This window comes from Pongo abelii, chromosome 3 (assembly GCF_028885655.2).
Source record: "Pongo abelii isolate AG06213 chromosome 3, NHGRI_mPonAbe1-v2.0_pri, whole genome shotgun sequence".
Classification (NCBI taxonomy): Eukaryota; Metazoa; Chordata; class Mammalia; order Primates; family Hominidae; genus Pongo; species Pongo abelii.
The window spans coordinates 128,428,205-128,451,902 of record NC_071988.2 but is presented as its reverse complement, the minus strand read 5'-3'; the positions used below and the strand labels follow the sequence as shown (position 1 = coordinate 128,451,902).

The 23,698-nt window shown below is 35.4% G+C and overlaps 1 long non-coding RNA gene across 1 annotated transcript in view; it reads right to left on the bottom strand.

Annotated features, from left to right (window-relative positions):
• LOC129059046 (uncharacterized) overlaps positions 1–14,035 on the bottom strand; it is a 62,008-nt gene extending 47,973 nt beyond the window's left edge. The window contains exon 1 of the long non-coding RNA XR_008524666.1: positions 13,935–14,035. This is a non-coding gene — a long non-coding RNA (uncharacterized LOC129059046). The remainder of the gene's footprint in view (positions 1–13,934) is intronic.
• Positions 14,036–23,698: the final 9,663 nt, after the last annotated feature.

Here is a 23,698-nt window from a genome sequence, read left to right as displayed (position 1 = left end):
ATGCCTCACCCTGCTTCAGCTCACGCACGGTGCACTGCACCCACTGTCCTGCACCCACTGTCTGGCACTCCCTAGTGAGATGAACCTGGTACCTCAGATGGAAGTGCAGAAATCACCCATCTTCTGCATTGCTCATGCTGGGAGCTGTAGAACAGAGCTGTTCCTATTTGGCCATCTTGGCTGCAGAAGTCCAAAATTTTTCATGTTTAAGCCACTATCATTAGGTCATAAGGACTTGCAGCCAAAAATACAAAAAATTCTAACTGATTTACTTCCACTGTACCATCTCCTAGTTATCGCTGTTATCTTTAACATTTTAGCCATGCAATTCTTTTATTTGATTATGTTCAAAGTATCTAAGTTATGTAATAAAATTTATTTTCTCTAAGTAAGAGTCTAGTTTTGAATACCTTAAAAGCTGTAGATGTAGTCATGTGAGAAAATAAATATTAGGGATGCTTCAACATGTTATCCATTATAAACAGGTAATAGATGTATTTTATTATGTACTAATAATGCTCAGCTAAGACTCCAGACTACAGCAGGACTACCATATTAATTTAACTATGCTCAGCTTGAGAAAGGGCCCACCCATAAAATTGTAACTCTCCTAAATAAATGTTAGACACTTGTATGCATGCTATGATCTAATTCACTTCAGATGCATATGCTCAAAATTGGCACAATAAGAAAGATATCATAGCCACAGATATTTTTAATTATATGAACTTAACAGTTATCATGAGAAATGGCCCAGTTCATAGGGAAGGTCTTAATCAAGAATTTAGAAAGTGTATAATAATTGCAATTTTATAATTCAATATGATAACCTGAATTAAGTTTTATGACTCTAGAACATCAAATTCAATTTAGAAATTAACGTATAGTGGTTAAGTAAATAAAGCAAAGTGACAGACTTTCATTAAAATTAAAATAATACCTATATACTAATGTTACAACCATGGGAATGTTTATAGCCTACCTACAACTGTATGATAGTAACATATATCTCAATCTAAAATTATTATATTCATTATAAAATGGTTAAAAAATACAGGCAATTAAAGAAAATTGTTATTGTGTATATGCATTTGTTTGTGTGGGTTGTGTTTGAACACACACTCACACAAAAATTGAAAGTGTCCATTGCTCTGAAAATGACAATCAACTTTAGTAAACATCTTCATGTAGGGCTATCACTGCTTTTTCTTTCTGTTTGTTCCATTTTTTTCTTTGTTCAGATTTATTTTTCTTCTTTGGTTTATTTTAGCATGTTCATACTAAATATTACAATAAATTACTTATGACATTTATAATCATTCAAATAAATCTATGAAATCCTTTATTTGTCTCTGAAAAACTTTTCCTGACACAAGGGGGAAAATTAAACCCCTGCAAAAAGAACAAACAGTTTTGAAACTACCAAGTGCAGTAATTATTTCATTGTAACATAATAGAAATTAGGTATTTGACAGCTTCTTGGATGAATTTCAGTTGCCAATGACAATCTGCAGAATTGTAAACACATAGCACTTATGCAATTTCTCTGATGCCCTTTGCTTGCTAAACCACAAAGGAAGTTAATATTTAGAACAAACGAGTCTTTAAACTATACCCTTCAATTCAACACAAAGAGATATTTCAACACAAAAAAAGCACACACTGGGGCAGAGGAAGTGTTTTATTGTTTGTTTTTCTTTTATTTTTTTTTACCTCAAAAAAATTCCTTTTTGATGCAATTTAGAACATCTTAATGAGACTTTAAAATTGGTTAAAGTTTGTTAGCAGGACATACAAAAGGATTAATCATTAAATTTAATAATTTACATTTATCAAGAAATACCACTGAGAGCAAACATCACCTGCAGATTGACAGAAATTCATATATAACACATATCACACGCCAAAGTCTTGTATAAAGAATAGAAAAATAGAAAAAATACAGAAAAATGCAAACAATACAATAGATAAAAAAAATTGAAAATAATATTGAAAAGTCATTTCATACAAATAAAAAGACTATCAAACAATGAATAAACATTCTAAGAGGAAGCTCAGTTTCTTTATCTGATAAACCACTGTGAAATACCATTAAACACACACACATATGGTAATGTTTACAATTAAAAAGAGAGAAAAGGCTAAATGCTGGCAAGGATATAGAGCAACAGGAATTTAATTATATGTATTTTTTATTAGTGTAACTCAACATAATCACTTTGAAAACACTGTTGGCACTATACACTAAAATTGAATTAAAATATATCCTATCACCAACAATTATCCTCCTGGGTATTAATATGGATGACCTTTGACAACAAATATTCCTAAGAAAAAATTTGTATTTTAAAATGGTTTTTATAGCTTAGAACTCATACATACTCCTGTACCTATGACAAAACTATAGTTCTATATCCTTATTTTGTATCTAACAACAACACCTACAGTAAAACTTTAAAACAATCATGACTGAATCTTTAAAAAATAGAAACAAAATGGAAATTTTATATATATGCTTAGAGCAAAGCATATACAAGAATATTCATAGCAGCATTATTTATAATAGCCTAAAACAGAAAACAACACTGTATTATTCTGTTCTCACACTGCTAATAAAGACATATCCAAGGCTGGGTAATTTACAAAGGAAAGAGGTTTAATTGACTCACAGTTCAGCATGGCTGGGGAGACCTCAGGAAACTTATAGTCATGGCGGAAAGGGAAGCAAACACATCCTTCTTGACATGGCAGCATTAATGAGAAGAATGAGAGTCAAGCAAAGGGAGAAACCCCTTATAAAACCATTAGATCTTGTGAGAACTTACTATCATGAGAATAGCATGGGGGAAACTGACTCTATAATTCAATTACCTCCCACCAGGTCCCTCCCATGACATGTGGAGATTATGGGAACTGTAATTCAAGATCAGACTTGGGTTGGGACACAGCCAAATCATATAATTTCACCCCTGGCCCCTTCCAAATCTCATGTCCTCACATTTCAAAACATAATCATGCTCTTCCAACAGTCCCCCAAGTCTTAACTAATCCCAGAATTAACTCAAAAGTCCAAGTCCAAAGTCTCATCTGAGATAAGGCAACTCCCTTCCACCTATGAGCCTGTAAAATCAAAAGCATGTTAGTTACTTCCTAGATACAATAGGAGTACAGGCATTGGGTAAATATTCTCATTCCAACTGGGAGAAATTGGCCAAGACAAAGGAGAACAGGCCCCATGCAAGTCTGGAATCCAATATGTCAGTCATTAAACACTTAAAGTTTCAAAATGATCTCCCTTGACTCCATGTCTCACATCCAGGCCATGTTGATGCAAGAGGTGGGCTCCCATGGCATTGGGCAGCTCCACCCTTGTAGCTTTGCAGGGTACAGCCCTCCTCCTGGCTGCTTTCATGAACTGGCATTGTCTGTGGCTTTTCTAGGTGCATGTTGCAAGCTGTCAGTGGATCTACCATTCTAGGGTCTGGAGGACAGTGGCCCTCTTCTCATAGCTCCACTAGGCAGTGCCCCAGTGGGGACTTTGTGTGGGGGCTCCAACCCCACATTTCCCTTCTGCACTTCCCTAGCAGAATTTCTTCATCAGGGCTCTGCTCCTGCAGCAAACATCTGACTGGACATTCAAGCATTTCCATACATCCTCTGAAATCTTGGCAGAGGTTCCCAAACCTCAATTCTTGACTTCTGTGCACCCACAGACTCAACACCATGTGGAAGCTGCCAAGACTTGGGGCTTGCCACTCCCTGAAACAACAGCCTGAGGTATACCTTGGCCCCTTTTAGCCAGAGCTGGAGTGGCTGGGACACATGGCACCAAGTCCCTAGGCTGTACACAGCAGGGGGGCCAGGTCCTTCCCCGCACAACCTTTTTTTCCTCCTAGGCCTTTGGGCCTGTGATGGGAGGGGCTGCCATGAAGGTCTCTGACAGGCCCTGGAGACATTTTCCCCATTGTCTTGGTGATTAACATTGAGCCCCTTGTTACTTATGCAAATTTCTGCAGCTGGCTTGAATTTCTCCCCAGAAAATGAGCTTTTCTTTTCTGTCATATTTTTAGGCTGCAAATTTTCCAAACTTTTGTGCTCTGCTTCCTCTTGAATGCTTTGCTGCTTAGAAATTTCTTCCAAAAGATACTGTGAATCATCCCTCTCAAGTTCAAAGTTCCACAGATCTCTAGGGCAGGGACAAAACGTGGCCAGTCTCTTTGCATAGCAAGAGTGACCTTTACTCTAGTCCCCAACAAGTTCCTCGTCTCCATCTGAGACCACCTCAGCCTGGACTTCATTGTCCATCTCACTATCAGTATTTTGGTCAAATCCATTCAACAAGTCTCTAGGAAGTTCCAAGCTTTCCCACATGTTCCTGTTTTCTGAACCCTCAAAGTATCTAGGAAGTTCCAAACTTTCCCACAATTTCCTGTCTTCTTCTGAGCCCTCCACACTGTTTCAGCTTCTGCATGTTATCCAGTTCCAAAGTCACTTCCACATTTTTGGGTATCTTTAGAGCAGCACCCCACTCCCTGCAGTATCAATTTACTGTATTAGTTCATCCACATGCTGCAAATAAAGGCACACCCAAGACTGGGTAATTTACAAAGGAAAGAGTTTTAATTGACTCACAATTCAGCATGGCTGGGGAAGTCTTAGGAAGCTTACAACCATGGTGGAAGGGGAAGCAAACACATCCTTCATCACATGGGAGCAGCAAGGAGAAGAATGAGAGCTGAGCAAAAGGAGAAACCCCTCATAAAACCATCAGATCTTGTGAGAACTTACTATCAAGAGAATACCATGAAGCAAACTGCCCCAGTGATTCTATTACCTCCTACTGGGTCCCTCTCATGACACGTGGGATTATGGGAACTACAATTCAAGATGAGATTTGGGTGGAGATAGAGCCAAACCATAACAAACACAAATGTCTATCGATACAATATATAAATTATGGCATATTCATATAATGGAATCATATACAACCATAAAAACAAACAAATTCATGCCACACACAAATGCTATGTGGATTACCATAGAAGTCTCATAAGTGAAAGAAACTAGATACGAAAGAGTATATAATCTATGCTAATTCCATTTTTGCAGAGTTTAAACTCAGACAAAACTAATCTATGATATTAAACGTTAGAATAGGAGTTTGGGATGGAGAAAAGTTGTAATTATGGAGATAAACAAGAAGAGGACTTATGGCTTCCTAATAAAGTTTCTTTTTTTAAATATTAAGTGGTAATTACATGTCAATTTTTATTTTATGATAATTTTTGAGCTGTACAGTTATGAAACTGCATTTTGTATGTTATACTTCAATACACATTTTAAATTAAAAATGAAGTTGTAATGTCATAATCATAGCATTGATATAGAAATTTATTTTCCATAATATGTATAATATTTAATGCAAGTGTGCATTTATATATATACACACACACACATAGATATACTAAATTGAGAGTCAGAGTTATTTTACAATTTATTTATCAGGTGGTTAGTAAATATGTTAAAAATAAAACAGTTCAAATTTGTGTGCATGTGTATAAGTCATATTTTCTTGTTTTTTATTTTTAATTTTTGTGGGTACATAGTAGGTATATATATTTATGGAGTATATGAGATATTTTGATACAGACATGTACTATGTAATAATCACATAATGGATAGCAGGGTGTTCATCCCTCAAGCATTTATCTTTTGTTTTACAAACAATCCAATTATACTCATTTAGTTATTTTTAAATATACGATTAAATTATTATTGACTAGTCACCCTGTTGTGCTCTCAAATATTATGTCTTATTTATTCATTCCAACTATTTTTTGTACCCATTAACCATCTCCACATATCCCTCACCCCTCCACCACCCTTCACATCCTCTGGGAACCATCCTTCTACTATCTCCATTGGTTCAATTGTTTTGATTTTTAGATTCCACAAATAAGTAACAACATGCAGTGTTTGTCCTTCTGTGCCCAGCTTATTTCACTTATCATAATGATATCCAGTTCTATCCATATTGTTGCAAATGCCTGAATCTCCTTTCTACAGCTGAATAGTAGTCCATTGTGTATAAGTACCACATTGTCTTTATCCATTCATCTGTTGATGGAAACAGGTTGTTTCTGAATTTTGGCCATTGTGAACAGAGCTGCAACAAACATGGGAGTGCAGGTATCTCTTCAATATATTGATTTCCTTTCTTTTGGTCATATACCCAGCCGTGGGATTGCTGGATCATATGGTAGCTCTATTTATAGTTTTCTGAGGAACCTTCAAACTGTTCTCCACAGGGGTTATACTAATTTATATCCCACCAACACTGTATGAGGGTTGCCTTTTCTCCACATCCTCACCAGCATTTGCTATTGCCTGTGTTTTGAATACAAGCCATTTTAACTGGGGTGAGATGATATCTCATTGTAGTTTTGAGTTGCATTTCTCTGATGATCAATGATGTTGAGTACCTTTTCATATGTCTGTTTGCCATTTGCATGTCTTCTTTTGAGACATGTCTACTCAAATATTTTGCCCATTTAAAAAATAGTATTATTCTATCTTTTTCCTGGAGAATTGTTTGAGCTCCTTATATATAATCCCTATTTAGATGAGTAGTTTGCAAATACCTTCTCCTATTCTGTAGGTTGTCTCTTCACTTTGTTGATTTTTTTGTTGTTGCTGTTGCTGTACAAAATATGTTTAACTTGGTATGATCCCATTTTTCCATTTTTTGCTTTGGTTGCCTGTGATTGTGGAGTATTACTCAAGAAATCTTTGCTCAGACTGATGTCCTGGAGAGTTTCCCCAATGTTTTCTCATAGTAGTTTCTTGAGTTTGAGGTCTACTATTGCTTTCACTTTGTCCCATAGATTCTGTTATATTGTGTTGCAACTTTTGTTTTAAGAAAAATTTCAATTTCTTTCTTAATTTCTTCATTGGCCTGCCAGTCATTTAGGAGAATATTGTTTAGTTTACATGTATTTCTAGAGTTTGCAAAATTCCTTTTGCTATTTATTTCTAGTTTTATTGCACTGGGATCAGAGGAGCTGCTATACATAATTTTTTTGAATCTTTTAAAACTTCTTTTGAGAACCAACATATGGTCCATCCTTGAGAACAATCCATGTACTGAGGAAAAAATGTGTATTATACAGCCATTGGATGAAATGTTCTATAAATACCTATTAGAATCATTTGGTCTATAGTGCAGATAAACTCTATGTTTCTTGGTTGATTTTGTCTGGAACATCTGCTCAATGTTGAAAGTGGGGTGTTGAAATATCCAGCTGTTTCTGTGTTGAAGTCTGTCTCTCTCTTTAGCTCTAAAAATGTTCACTTTATATATGTGGATGCTTCCATGTTGGGTGCATATATGTTTAAAATTTGTATGGCCTCTTGCTGAATTGACCCCTTTGTTATTATTTAGACCTTTCTGTATCCCTCTTAGACCTTTTGCATTGAAATCTATTTTTCTGATACAAGTAAAATGACTCCTGCTCTTTTTTGGTTTCCATCGGCATGGAATATCTTTTTCTTTCCCTTTATTTTCAGTCTGTGTGTGTCTTTATAGGTGAAGTGTGTTTCTTGTAGGCAACGGATTAATGGGTCTTGCTTTTTAATCCATTTATCTACTCTATGTCTTTTGATTGCAGAGTTTAGTCCATTTATAAAGTTATTGTTGATAAACAAGGACTTACTCCTGCCATTTTATTTGTTTTCTGTGTTTGTGTGTGTGTGTGTGCGCACACATGTGTTTGTGGTCTTCTCATCCTTCTCTCTTTCCTTCCTCTCTTCCTTTTAGTGAAGGTGACTTTCTTTCTCATTAATTACTTCTTCTACTTGACCAATTCTGCTATTAAAAGACTCTGATGCATTCTTCAGTATGTCCATTGAATTTTAAACTCCAGAACTTCTGCTTAATTCTTTTTAATGATTTCAATCTCTTTTTTAAGTTTATCTGGTAGAATTCTTAATTCCATCTCTGTATTATCTTGAATTTCCTGGAGTTTCCTCAAAAACTATTTTGAATGATCTGTGTGAAAGATCACATATTTCTGTTTCTCCAGGATTGGTCCCTGGAGCCTTATGTAGTTCATTTTGTAATGTCATGTTAACTTGGATCATCTTGATACTTGTAGGTGTTCATCTGTGTCTGGGCATTGAAAACTTAGATATTTATTATAGTCTTTGCAGTCTGGGCTTGTTTTTACCTTGTTTTTCCTTCTTGGAAAGGCTTTGTAAATATTCCAAAAGACTTGGCTGTTGTGATCTCAGCTTTATCTGTTTTAGAGGGAACCCCAAACCCAGTAGTGTTGTAGTTCTTGCAGACTCATAGAGGTACCACCTTGATGGTCTTGGACAACATTCAGAAGAATTTTTGGATTATGAGGCAGAGACTTTTGTCCTATTCCTTTACTTTTTTCCCAAACAAAAGGAATCTCTCTCTGCTCTGAGTAACCAGAAACGGGGTGAAATGAAACAAACACCCCAGTGGCCACCACCACTATGACGGTGCTGGGTCACACCTGAAGCCAGTATAGCACTGTATCTCACCCAAGGCCTGCTGTAACCCCTCCCTGGCTACCATCTATGTTCACTCAAAGCCCTGGAGCTGTAAAATCACCAGGTGCAAAGCCAGCCAGTTCTGTGTCCTTCCCTTCAGTGCAGTGAGTTCCCTCAGTCCCCCTGGCAGGTCCAGAGGTGCTATCTGGGACCCAGGGGCTAAAGTCAAAAACCTTACATGTCCACCTGGTATTCTACTGTACTTCAGCTGTGCTAGCACTCAAATCATAAGACACAGTTCTTCCCACTCTTACCTCTCCTTTCCAAAGGCAGAAGAGCCTTACTGTGTAGCCACCATCACCTTGGGCTTATGGAGAATACTACCAGACTACCACCAATATTCCCATAAGGCTCAAGGGCTCTTCAGTTAGTGTGCGGTGAATGCTGCCTGACCTGGGACTCACCTTTCAAAGGAATGGACTCCCCTTTGGACCAGAACATGTCCAGAAATGCTGTTCATGAGCCAAGTCCTGGAATTGGGGACCCTAACAGCCCATTGGTGTTCTACCCTCTGTAGCTGAGCTGGTACCTATGGTGCAAGACAAAGTCCCCTTTACTTTTCCCTTCACTTTTCACAAGCAGGAGGAGTATTGCCTCATGGTCACAACAGCTGGGAATGTGCTGAGCCTCACCTGAGGCCATCAGGTCTCAGAGCCTCACCCAAGGTCATTGACATACTACCTGGGTATCACTGCTGGTTACTCAGCATCCACGGGCTTTTCAGTTAGCTGGTAATGAATCCTTCCAGGACTGGGTCCTTCCATTCAAGGCAGTGGGTTCCCTTCTGGCCCAGGATATGTCTAGAAATGTCCAAGAGCTAAGGCCTGGAAAGGGAGCCTCAGGACTCTGACTGGTGGCTTACCTTGCTGTGGCTGAGCTGGTATCCAAGATTCAAGACAAAGTCCTCTCCACTCTTCTGTCTCCTCTTCTCAAGCAGAAGGAAGGGATTTCTTTTGGAGCTGTGAGCTGTGCAGCCTGGGGTAAGGGGCTGCCCCAGGTTGTGTCTTAGTAAGTTGTATCCCCTCTACCTTCCAAATCCACAATCTCTAGGCCCAGTTCAGCCCTAGGATTTGACTAGATGTTGCAGTCTTTATGGCCTGCACTGCCTTTCAAGTTTATTTGGAGCCTCGGAGAACTTTAGCTCACAGTGGCAAGGCTTACAAGAACTCACACTTTATGGCTGGAATTGGCCATTCCCCTCTGGTTTAAATGCACCCTCTGTGGGTGGGCATCAGCTGCGTTTGGTCCAGTTTTGCAAAATTTCTGCTATAACAAAGGTAGCACTGAGTTCAATGCCTCACAATTGCTGTCTCTCCTTCTCTCCAGGCACAGAAATACTCTCCACACCACATAGCCGCTGTGGGGAATTGAGGGAGGGGTGTTGTCAGTGAGTCAAGAGTGTTTTTCCTACCTTTTTGGTGCCTCTTTCAGCAATATGAAGTTAAAACTTGGTACTATGAGTGCTCACCTAATTTTTGGTTCTTACAAAGGTGCACTTTTTGTATGCAGAATGTTAAATTGGTGTCCTTGGTGGGGAAGGTGACAATCAGTGGAGCTTTCTATTCCATTTCTATGCCATTTTTCTCCACCCCCAGGTTCCAATAATTCTGATTTTTAAATTCTTGTATTTGGATGTGCATATGCTCATGACAGAGGGGGAGGAATGGATGTGGTTTTCTAGCAACAGTTGTTAGAAAAACATAGAATATAATACTACTAGTGAAAATTTTCAGGAGAACACTTTGTGATAAGATTAAATTTGATTATCAATAACTCTCTTCAATAAAATTAATATGGAATGTAACACTTTAAGGAAACAAAAGATATAAGTTAAATTGATAAACCTAGAAAATTTGAAAAATAGAAGTAGGAGAATCACAGAACTTGATCTCACTCAGTTCAGTCCTTTCATTACACAAATAAAGCAACAGATTTAGACAATATAAATTAATAACCAGCATCAGCTTGTTAATGCAAAGTTAGGGATTCTGATACCCATGACATCTAGAGCACTGTTTTTTCCTATTCATCAATGAGCCTCTCAACATGCATGTGTTGTAATGTGTCTGTGGTTAGAATACAAATTTTAGACGTAAATTCCAATGAGCCTCTATTTAAGTTCACATAGTTTCAATTCCATTCCCCTGCCTCCCAAAATTCTTCAAATGGCCGTGGTACTCTCAGCCTAAACCAATATTATGTTTCTCTATATGATGAATTGCCATATTGACTATGAGTCTGTTAAAAAAAAAAGAATACATTTTTAATAAAGCAACAACTCATACTAAAGTATAATTTTAAACACATCTTTTCATGGTAATTGGAAATTAATGCCCCTGAAACACAACTGCCATGAGGACACCCACTGAATTACTAAAGCCAAGTTTCTTAAAAAGGAAAAACCAGGAGTAATGGTTATCTCTTTACAATTTTGTTTTAAAAAGATTAAATGATTAAATATATTGCAATTATCAGTGATTACTAGTAATCTGCTACAGTTTTTCAAAAATAAATCATTGCTTCTTTGGTTTTAATTATTTCTCTCTATGGCAAAAAATAATTTTATTATATTATTTATTTATTTATTTTGGAGACAGAATTTTGCTCTTGTTGCCCAGGCTGGAGTGCAATGATGCGATCTTGGCGCACTGCAACCTCCCCTTCCTGGGTTCAAGCAGTTCTCCATCCTTAGCCTCCCGAGTAGCTGGGATTACAGGCGCTCACCACCATGCCCAGCTAATTTTTTGTATTTTTAGTAGAGACGGGGATTTACTATGTTGGCCAGACTGGTCTCGAACTCCTGACCTCAGGCAATCCACCAGCCTCGGGCTCCCAAAGTACTGGGATTACAGGCGTGAGCCACCGTGCCCGGCCAAAAATACAAATTTTATTGTAGTGTTAGATGCAACTTCAACCCTTATCACGTATCATTAGTAAGGGTTACTAATGACTTTATGTCATACAGGTGGCTCACAACTATCTAACTCTTTTTAAGTTCCTTTATTCAATAAATATTAATGGGTAACTATGATATACAAATCAGTGTGCCATTTTTTTAAAGGAGCATTAATTAACTCTTCCAAAAGATATCTCAGCTGCTTTTTTAGGAGTTCACAATTCCTTAAGCTCATGGTACACATTGCCTTTCAACAAGACTCCAAAAATTATGGCATGTAAATGATGAGATTTTCAAAAATTTTGAATCATCTATCTTTTCATACCACTGCTCCAGACAGACACCAGTGTTGTGGAAATACCCTTGTCCTATCAGATAACTTTAAATTTAATTTAAATAAATGTTCATATCAAATGACTACTGCAACTGAGGCAATGTCAGGTATTCACATTGGAATGTGATTTTTTTTTTCTATACAGGAGTCCCCCTTATCCCTGGAGATGCATTTCAAGACCCTCAGTGGTTGCCTAAAACTGCAGATAGTACCAAACCTAATTTCCATCAATTGGATCATGTTTCTGTTCACATGTTCTGCCACAAATATAATGCCTTTTCCATCTTAACTAAGAATTTATCATGCACTGTGGCTATAATTTTTGCAGTATGAGGTGTGACAGCAAAACTAGCATAGATTTTGTTTTTCCTTCACAATTTTGCAGTTAGATTTGTTTTTACTGCAGATCTTAGCAACTTACCATATAATTTTTTTCCTTATTAAGTTGAGAACTTTCACCTTTTCATTTAAAGGAAGCATTTTACAGTTTCTCCTTGGAATATCCAAATTGCTAGCACCACTACTCTTGTGCTTTGGGATTATTTTATTAAGGAAAATAAGGGTTACTTATCACAAGCACTGCAATACCCTGACGGTCTGATAACAGACAACTACGGAGTGACTGGTGTGGATATCCTGCACAAAGGGATGATTTGCGTCCTGGGCAGGACAAAGTGTATGGCACTACTCGCAGTGACATGCAATGTGAAACTGATGGTTTATTTCTGGAATTTTCCATTTAATATTTTGAACTGCAGTTGACTGTGGATAACTAAAACCATGGAAAGTGAAACAGTGGATAAGGAGGGACTACTGTACATTTTTTATTCTATTATTCAGCTTACATGGGCCTTGTGAGAATTTTGAATTTATGATCTATGTTAAGTATTTTCTTGAAGTATTGTTGAGGCCATATTCATTTGTATTCTGTTCTTTCTAATCCTGCAGAAATATTAAAATGTGAAGTTAATTTCTTTAAAGTATTTTAAACATATTTCTTTTCCAATAGCAATAAGTTCTGGCTCTTGAATGTATTCTGCTGAGATTTTCCATGCCTGAAGTGAAATTATTGAACTCAAAGTACATGGAATAAATATTGCAGTTAAACTCACTATAGGCAACATATTAGATCCATAAAATCCCACTGTATCTCAGGTGACCCAATATTAAAGGTACTGAAACAGACACCATGGCTGTTTTCAACTGTAGAGAGAACAATTCTCAGTGGTATTTCATCAATTGAATGCTTATCTTATGAACTGGTAAAGGGCTCATGCCTAAATTTTAGTCATATGCTGTGCATACACAGCCTTAGAAATTTCAAGGAGTCCTGCTTTCTTCTTTGATTTTTTAAAACTCCATCATTTTATTATTCCAAATTATATTTCAAGAAACATATTTGCAAATGGCAGGCATTCAAAAGTGATTTCTTAAGTCAGAAACTTTGTGGTTTGAGGATATTTATTATAATGTACCCTTGTGAGCATATGCAGACAGATGCATTAGTGTCAGGATGTGGGTTTTCACAGAGTGCACTGTTTCCCAACTTTCATATTTATAAATATATATATTTTTGAAATATAACAGGTATTCAAATTTGAAAATGTGACCCATACTTATTTAACATTGACAAAAGTGTTGTTGCTATTTACGTTTCATAACAGATTTTAAACCACTGAAGAAAATACCAAATGAAAAGGTTTCTTTTATTGAAAACATCTATAACAGACTCAAAATTATTTCAAAGATTCATGGAAAGTTCTAGAAGACAAGCTAATGATTGAAATGGTAAAGAATTTATAGGATTTATATATCAAAGTTTTAAGATAAGCATATATTTTCACTTTCTACATTTGATTTGCATGGGCATAGTGTAAAAAGAATGTGTTTCTGGGCATTTTAATATATGTATTATGAAGTTGTTCAGAAGCTGTCACAGACATATTCACACCTTAACTGAAAATAAAGAGAAAATCTATAATGGACAATGTATAATAGAAAGAGTATGGGGGAGGGGGGTAAAATACACAAGACCTGACAAATCAATAACATTTTCAAGCCCCCGTTTCCTAATTTATAAAATTAGGAATATAAATATCTGTGATAGCCTCCTCACAAGGTACTTACTGTGAAGGCTAATGTGTCCATACAATACAAATGCACTTGATAAACTGTAGAGTGCATTAAACCTGAGATTTGAAGGCATCTGTTCAATTACATGAGCAAGCCTTTAGCCCATAAGGAAATAAACAGCTTGTGTGACATCTTCCCTGGCAACAAAATTTCTCCCCTAGGACTCTCCCTAGTGGCTCAATTCCAGAACACTGAGCAGAACTCTATGGGAAAATGCAGAACCAAATTTGGCCTGTTCCAAGGGCAGTGAGAGTCTTCGTGGCACAGCAGGCTTTTAGCGGAAAGCCTGCACTGGTGTCCTGGGGAAAGCAAAGCCGTGATCCAAAGAACAATCAAGACTCCACATGCTCCAATAAACCACAATTGGGGAAGAAATGCTCATCGACCAGATTAGTACTGAGCTATTGAGAAGCATACACACCTCACCTCTTTCTCTGCTTTCTCTCATAAATTGTTGTGCCTATTAGCACTAATGTTTTCCCTTGTTTTTTTTTTCCTTCTTTTTCTCATTTACTCTAAGTGCAGACAGCTTAGCAAAACTGTAGATGTTAGCCAAAAAAGTTACTTCATTTCAGAACCAGGGTTATGTTTTTAAATTAATATTCACTTTGGCCCATACTTCACTTTTGTTTATATTTTTCTCCGACAATATAAATCATACTTGAAAAGCAGCTTACAAAGCAGCAGAGGATGCTGGCTTCCAAAAATAATGGAAATAAAACCTGACATCCACAATAATCAGATATGCCACGTGAAGGACTCTAGTACAGCCTCTCAGAGTTAATTCCTAAGAGGTTCTTTATAAAATGTACTGACATAAATGCATATTGAAAGCTGAAGTTTTTTTTTTACTTCCCATTTTCCATAAAACTTTATCTTTTTGATAGATTGGTCCACAAGTGGGGCTTTATAACAAATTTAGGAAGAAGGTTGAAATCTACAAGGCATTTACCTACAGAGCTTGATGACTGAGATCATTAATTTGAAAACCATTGATTTATTATAAAATATTCAAATGTGACAGAGTTCCGGAAGTTTCAGAACACCAGCTTTTTGTGTGGTACCCACTGAAGAATGTTAACCCTGGCAGTAAAAGAACACATTATGGAGATTCTTCATAATAGATATCCTGATTTCAAAACACTCTCAAGCCTGTCAAGCAAATGTGCAAAAAGAGATTATAACCACAGAATGTCTATAGCATCAAAATGATTAGATTGCTTTTTATGTTAACTATCAGTAAAATAGACAAAAATAGTTTTCTTGATGTTATCATGGGTAATTTCACCTTATTTGTTTAAAGAAACAGTTAAATTGGACCACAGAGATGTAAAAGTCACAATATAGATATTAAGTATTTCAAATGCTTTATTTTGCCTTGCTGTGTGGTTCTAGGCATTCTTCTATATTTCCACTTCTCAGCACCTCCTTTCTGACCACATCTTTCTCTAATTATCTTGACTTCTCTCCCAATTTTCAATGACCTCTTATCGGCTATCAATTTAAGTCTACAGATGTAAACTTACAGTCAGCTTTGTCTACCTGGATGATAGATGAGGCCCTCCACAGAAGTTATTAAACCCTCAGCTGAGTTCTAGATCATTCCCATGGACACGTCTTCCTTCATGTTTGCATATAAATTTGTAAGAGGAAAAAAGCACAGAAACATGAAAATGTACCAGATGAAATCAAAATCAGTTAACTTATTATACTACAACATTAATTTCTTAATTTTGTATAAGGTTCTGTAAAATGTAACATTAGGGCCAGGTGGGTGAAGGGCATATAAGAATACTTTGTACTGTCTTTGTAGCTCTTCATCAACTGCAATATTATTTCAAAATACAAAGTTTAAAAAAGTACCAGATATTGCCATTTAACACAAATTTAGTATGTTTTTCCAAATTCTATATACTTTTTTCTATCAATTTCCTTGATATTTTATCACTGCCACGTTAATTTTGGCTCAGGAAGTGTATTCCTTTGCTTAGATAATTTTTCTCATAATTCATACTAATCTTTAAATATGTCTCCCTTCAAACATTGTTTACGTTTTTTTCTCATAGGATTTACTGCCCCAACAGAAAGTATAGGAGTTAAAAACATTAGGAATGAAAATTACTTTTTTCCAATCCAACTTCTATCTTCCATTGCAAGAAAATCTTTATCTCATTCCAATTGCTTAGAAACCTTATTCTCCTGTTCTGAGATTTATACCCTGTTATCTCCTCCTTTACTAATCAAGTTTTGTAACAGCAAGTGTTTTCACTAACCTGAAACTATTTGTGTAGAATTATATATTTCTTAGAACTTTTCTCCTAATCTCGTCATCAAATTTAATGATTATTTATATATTTTCCTGTCTAGATCTATAGGGTCTGATAAAAGTAAGCATTAGCTCCATACAGCTATTGAGCAATTGAAGTGGGGCCTGGCCAAATACAGAAGTGCTATAAGTGTAAAATATATACCAGATTTCAGAGACTTAGTATGAAAAACAATATAAAATATACCATTAATAATTTGTTATATTGATTACATTTTGAAATAACATGGATATATTGAGCTAAACTTTTGAATTAAACTTAATTTTACCTATTTCTTTTTACCTTTTTTTTTTTGAGATAGAGTCTCGCTCTGTCACCAGGCTGGAGTGCAGTGGCACGATCTCGGCGCACGGCAACCTCTGCCTCCTGGGTTCAAATGATTCTCCTGCCTCAGCCTCCTGAGTAGCTGGGACTACAGGCATGCACCACCACACGCAGCTAATTTTTGTATTTTTAGTAGAGATGGAGTTTCGCCATGTTGGCCAGGATGATCTCGATTTATTGACCTCGTGATCTGCCCGCCTCAGCCTCCCAAAGTGCTGGGATTACAGGTGTGAGCCACCGTGCCCGGCCTCTTTTTACATTTTTACATGGCTACTCAAATATTTAGAAATTACAAATATTGTTCGCATTATGTTTAATGTGACAGTACCCTAGATACTTATTTTCCTCCTTCACTTTCTAACCATATTAAACAGGATTAACCATCTTCTTTCCATCCTTACAGATCTTGGTTATGGATGCTCTAGAATCCTTTACTTCTTCCCCTGCTTCTTTTCTTCTTACTCTACTTCGTTGTCAACCCCTGACCATTCTCTCAACATCTGTCAAGATCAACTGCCTTGGATCTTTTGCACTATTTCCATATCTGCTTCCTTAAAGAGGTTGGGTTTGTTTATTTTGTTTTGTTTTTAATTCCTTAGCTATTTGCTGGTAAAGATAGCTCTCAAATTTCTGCTGTAATTTCAGTTTAGGTCCCAAATGATAACCTCATCTCCAAAAATTTCCTTAGGCAATCTCCATTAGTAAATTTTGTATGAAAACCAAACTTTCAAGTACATAATTCTGAATGTGTTAACCTTCCTAACAAGTCAAGTCAGCACTTGCTGTTTTTCAGGGCCATGTCCTGTGTGTTATCTTTCTAATTTATTTTCCCTCATTTCACTAGAGTCCAGTCTTGAGTTCCTGGAACCTACCAGATTGGACAGCTTCTTGCACAGTCCATTGTATAGAGAGGAGGGTGTTCACCACATGTTTTTTAAATGACTTGAACTGATCCAAATTGATGAAGTGTTTTGTTGGTGTTCATGGTGGGGGTCTTTTATTTAAGGAAAATTTTTTTTCATTTCTTTTTTCTTTTCCTGATCAAATCAGGGTATTTTTTGCATTGTTTTCTTAATGATTTACACATCCAGATTATTCTTTCTAATCTTCAACTTATTATCACAAGGTGAATTTACAAGCCAACCTTTTTGACCAGTCTATACCTCTCTTTACAGTTTTCTAATGGTTATTTTGCATTCAAGAGATGGAATTCTGGGTTCTATTGTATATTTTACGTGAACACTATTTAATTTTAATTATATTATTTATCACATGATACTTATTTTAGCTATAATCTATCTTTGCCATTATTTCTTCTGCTTTCCCCCTATATGCTTCCCTGCACTTTTAGCTACCTGATTAGTATAAAAAAGTGTTCAGGGTATGAGATTTTACCCTATTTGTTAATGTTTCCTGAATACTGCCAAAATATACTAGATTCCTGCATCAATTACAAAGGACTTTGTTACTCAGGGCTTCATTTTCATTTCCATTGGTTCTCCAGGTTCTTCGAGTCCCACAGGGAAGGATGATGCTGGTGATCCTAAACAATACCTTCACGTTCAGTAGATTGCATTACAGGAGAGGAACCCTGAGCTTGGAGGATTTACTGCTTTTTTAATGAGCAGAAGTAAACTTCTTTTTGTCCAGAGACAGATGCTATTTCATCATCTGAGGTTTGCTCTAAAGACAACGCTGAGCAAATAATTTGGGCAAAGAATAGTTAGAGCCTTTCATTCTTAAGATACTCACCAAGAATGAGCAGGAATGCTCAGTGACCATGGCAGATGGCCTCTCCCAACAATCGACCAGATGTTATTGAATTTCCTATATGCTTAGCATTATATCAGCTTATGAGCAATGAGAAATAAGAACCAATTTGTCTCACACTTTATATATATATATTTTTTAAAAAAAAAACTTTTTCTAAGTTTAGGCTTATTTTGCTCTTCTTTTTCTAGTTTCTTGAAATTTTCTGTTAGGTTGTTTATTTGAGATATTTCTTCTTTCTTGATATAAGCATTTATTGCTATACGCTTCCCTCTCAGGACTGCTTTTGCCGTATCTTATAAGCATCGGTATGTTGTATTTCAATTTTTGTCTCAAGATGCTTTTTAATTTCTCTTTTAACTTCTTTCTCTTTTAATGTCTTCTTAGATCTATTGTTTGTTCAGGATCATGTTGGTTAATTTACACATACTTGCAAGTTTTCCAAAATTCTTCCTGTTGTTGATTTCTAGTTTCATGCCACTGTGGTCAGAAAAGATATTTGATGTGATTAAAATATTCTGGAGTTTGTTAAGACTTGTTTTGGAGCCTAACATATGATCTACCTTGGAGAATGTTTTGTGTGTACTTGAGAGCAATGTCTATTCTGTTGCTGTTAGATGAAACAGTCTATAAATATATGTTAGGTCCATTTTCTCTAAAGCATACTTCAAGTCCAATATTTCCTTGTTGTAGTTGTCTAAGTAATCTGTCCAATGTTTAAAGTGTGGTATTGAAGTCTCCTATTATTACTGTATTGCAGTCTATCTCTTCCATCAGATCTCCTAATATTTTATATTTTTAGCTACACCAATACTGAGTTCATGTATATTTATAATTGTTAAAACTTCTTGATGAATTGACCCTGTTACCATTATATAATAAACTTCCTGGTCTCTTTTTTCAGTTTTTGAAGCAAACTCTGTTTTGCCAGATATAAATATAGCTCCCTCCACTGTCATTTGGTTTTCCTTTGCATAAAATGTCTTTTTCTATCCCTTTACTTTCAGTTTATGTGTGTCCTTAGAGGTAAAGTCAGTCTTTCCTGCAGCATTTAGTTGGGTTTTAAAAATTAATTCAGCCTCTTAATGTCTTTGGATTGGATAATTTCATTCATTTACATTAAAAATAATTATTCATAAGTAAGGGCTTATTATTGCCATTTTCTTCAAGGTTTTCTGGTTAATTTGTAGATGCTTTGCTTCTCTCTTCTTCTCTTGCTGCCTTCTTTTGTGGTTTGATAATTTTCTATAGTAGTATGTTTAAAGTTGTGTATCTACTAACTATTTTTGCTTTGTGGTTACTATGAGGTTTACATAAAATATCTTATACTAAAAACAGGCTATTTTAGGCCAATAACAACTTTTATCACTTGCACAAACTCTACACTTTTACTTCCCCCTCACAATTGGTTTTTGATGACATGTTTTATATCTTTTATAGTTTGTGTCCCTAACAAATTGTTGTGGCTATAGATATTTTTAATAGTTTTTCCTTTTAACTTTCATACTACAGATATAATTGATTTTCTTTCTTTCTTTCTTTCTTTTTTTTTTTTTTTTTTTTTTGAGATGGAATCTCACTCTGTCGCCCAGGCTGGAGTGCAGTGGCTCGATCTGGGCTCACTGCATGCAAGCTCTGCCTCCCGGGTTCACGTCATTCTCCTGCCTCAGCCTCCTGAGTAGCTGGGACTACAGGTGCCTGCCACCAGGCCCGGCTAATTTTTTGTGTTTTTTAGTAGAGATGGGGTTTCACTGTGTTAGCCAGGATGGTCTTGATCTCCTGACCTTGTGATCTGCCCACCTTGGCCTCCCAAAGTGCTGGGATTACAGCCATGAGCCACTGTGCCCAGCCGATATAGCTGATTTTCATACCATCATTAAAACCTGAGTGTTCTGAGTTTGATTATATACTTACATTTACAAGTGAATTTTAAATTTTTCTATGTTTTTATGTTGCTACTTAGCAACCTTTTTGTTCAGCTTGAATAACTCCATTTAGCAGTTTTTGTAAGGTAGGTCTAGTAAGGTAGGTCAGGTTTTGCTTGCCTGAGAAAGTTATTTACCTTCCCTTTCATTTTTGAAGGACAGAATTGCTGAGTATACCATTCTTGGAAAGAAATAACAAAGATCAGAAGAAATAAAATAGAGACTACAAAAATAGAAAAAAATCAACAAAATGAAAGTTGGCTTGTTTTTTGAAAGATAAACAAAATCTACAAAACTTTAACAGAAAAATGAGAGAATGCTCAAACAAAATCAGAAATGAAAGAGATGGCCTCACAACGGATACAACAGAAACACAAAGGTTCTTAAGATACTACTATAAACAACTATACACCAAAAAATGGATAACATAGAATAAAATGATGCATTTTAGAAACATGCACCCTACCAAGACTGAATCCTGAAAAATAGAACATCAGAACAAACTAATAAGTAAAAAATTAAATAAGTAATAAAAAAATCTTATCAAAGAAAAGCCCAGGACCTGATGATTTTGCTGCTAAATTCTATCAAACCATTAAGGAAGAACTAATACCACTCTCACTAATTCTGTTTAACATAGTAATGGACATCCTAGTCAGAATAATTTTGCAAGACAAAGAAATAAAAGTAATCTGTATGAAGAAAGGAAATAAAATTGTCTCCATCTACTGAACATATGACTCTATAGAAAACCATAAAGACTCCACCCAAAACTGTTTGAACTGATAAACAAATTTACTAACGACACAGTTTACAAAATAAGCATACAAAATTAGTAGTTTTTATACACTAACAACAAACTACCCACCCAAACAATTAAGAAAACAATTCTATTTACAATAGCATTAAAAATACTTATTAGTAAATTAAACCAAAGAAGTGAAAGATCTGTACACTAAAAACTATAGAACATCAATGAAAAAAAATTGAAGAAGACACAAACAGATGAAAAGATATTCCATGTTCATGGATTAGAATAATTAATATTGTCAAAATGTTTATACTATCCCAAGTGATCTACAGAGTCAATGCAATGTCCATCAAAATCCCAATGTCACTTTTCACAGAAATAGCAAATTAATCTTAAAATTTGTAGAGAACCATAAAAGACTATGAATAGCCAAAGCAATCTTGAGCAAAAGGAACAGAGCTGGAGACATCACATTCCTGATTTCAAAATGTAGTATAAAGCTATTGCTATAAAAATTGCATGGTACTGACATAAAAATAGATACATCAACCAAAGAAGCATAATAGAAAGCTCAGAAATAAACCCAAGTATTTATGATCGATTGATTTTTGACAAATGTGCCAGAATATACAATGGGGAAAGGGCAGTCTTTTTAATAAATTGTGTTGGGAAAAATAGATATCCAGATGAAGAAGAATGCAACTGGGCCCTGATCTGACATGATTACAAAAATCAACTCAAAGTGGATAAAAGATTCATATGTAAGATCTTACACTGTAAATCTAATAGAAGAAAACAGAAAAATTTCCACAACATTGGTCTGGGCAATTATTTCTGGGATAAGACACCAAAAGCACAGATAACAAAAGTATAAATAGACAATACTGCATCAAACTAAAAAGACTTCTGCATACCAAAGAAACAATTACCAGCATGAAGAGACAGTTCATGAATTGGGAGAAAATATTTACAAACTATGCATTTGATAAGGGGTTAATATACAAAATATATATATACAACTAAAACAACTCAATAGCAAGAAAACAACTCAATTTAAAAAATGAACAAAGAATGTGGACAAACATTTCTAAAAATAAAATTATAAAGGGACAGCAGATATATGAAAATCTTCAACATCTCTAATTATCAGGGAAATGCAAATTAAAACTACAATGAGATATTACCTGATTCCTTTCACCATGGCCATTATCAAAAAGAATATGACAACATGTGTTAATGAGGATGTGGAGGAAAGGGAACCCTTGTACATTGCTGGTGGGAATGTAAATTAATACACCCACTATGGAAAACTGTATTGAGTGTCCTCAATGAACTAAAAATAGAACTACCATATGATCCAGCAATCCCACATCTGTGTATATATCCAAAGGAACTGAAATCAATATTGCAAATAGATATCTGCACTCCCACATTCATTTCAGCATCATTCACAATAGCCAAGATATAGAATCAACCTGTGTCCATCAACAGATGAATGGATAAAGAAAATGCTGTATATATACACAATGAAATACAATACTGCCTTAAGAAGGTAAGAAATTCTGTCACATGTAATAACATAGATGGAACTGGAGGACATAATGCTAAGTGAAATAAGTCAGACAAAGAAGACAAATATCATATGACTTCACTTATATGTGGAATCTAGAAAAGTTCAACTCATAGAAACAGAGTAGAAAGTTGGTTATCAGAGGCTGAGGGTAGAAGGGACAAGATGGGGAAAGGGGTTATGTTGATGAAAGGGTATGAGGTTTTGGTTAGACTGGAGGAATATGTTTTAGTGATCTATTGTACTGCATAGTGACCACAGTTAATAATAATGTATTATATTTGAAAAATAATTGTATATTTCAAAATTGTTTAAAAAATGGATTTTTAACATTCTCACTACAAAAAAAATGACAAATTGGTGAGGTGTTGGATATGTTAACTCATTTAATTGAATCTTTCTATAATATATACACAGATCAAAACACCCTATTGCACTCCATAAATAAACATAATTGTCAGTTAGAAACAAATAAATAGACAAATATTTAAACACTTCATTACACAGTTTACAGTTTGGTAAACACATTCATGAAATTAATAACATAACAACACAGCTTGTAATTAATAGTCTTAGATTCATTAAAAAAACAATCGTTTTGAGGAGACAAGATGATATAGTTAAAAAGAACTAATAAAACACTTAAGATCTGAGGTAAAAAATAACATTGGCACACAATATTAAGAAATAACAAATGAACCCAAAGTATTTCCCTTATCCATTTGATAATTGATTTAAACATCTCTGAACTAACTCTATCTTTCTAAACACTTGCTTTTACAAAATAAAATGCATGCATCTGATTACCTTCCAGATCAAGAAATAGAATATGCAATTTATCCCAGAAGCCTCATGACCACTTTTGGTGAGAACTTGAAGTATCCTCTCAATTTATACAGGTTTTATTTTAATTTCTCTCACTAATGTTATGTAGGATTTTATTTTGAGATCTTACTCATTTTTTTTGTTTTATCTTTTCTCAGTTTTATATTTTTTGAAGCTATGCCATCAGGAAAAAGATTCAAAATTATGACACTTCCCAGTGGATTAGCCTTTTGTCATTAATGCATGTCATTCTTTCCTAGGTCAGA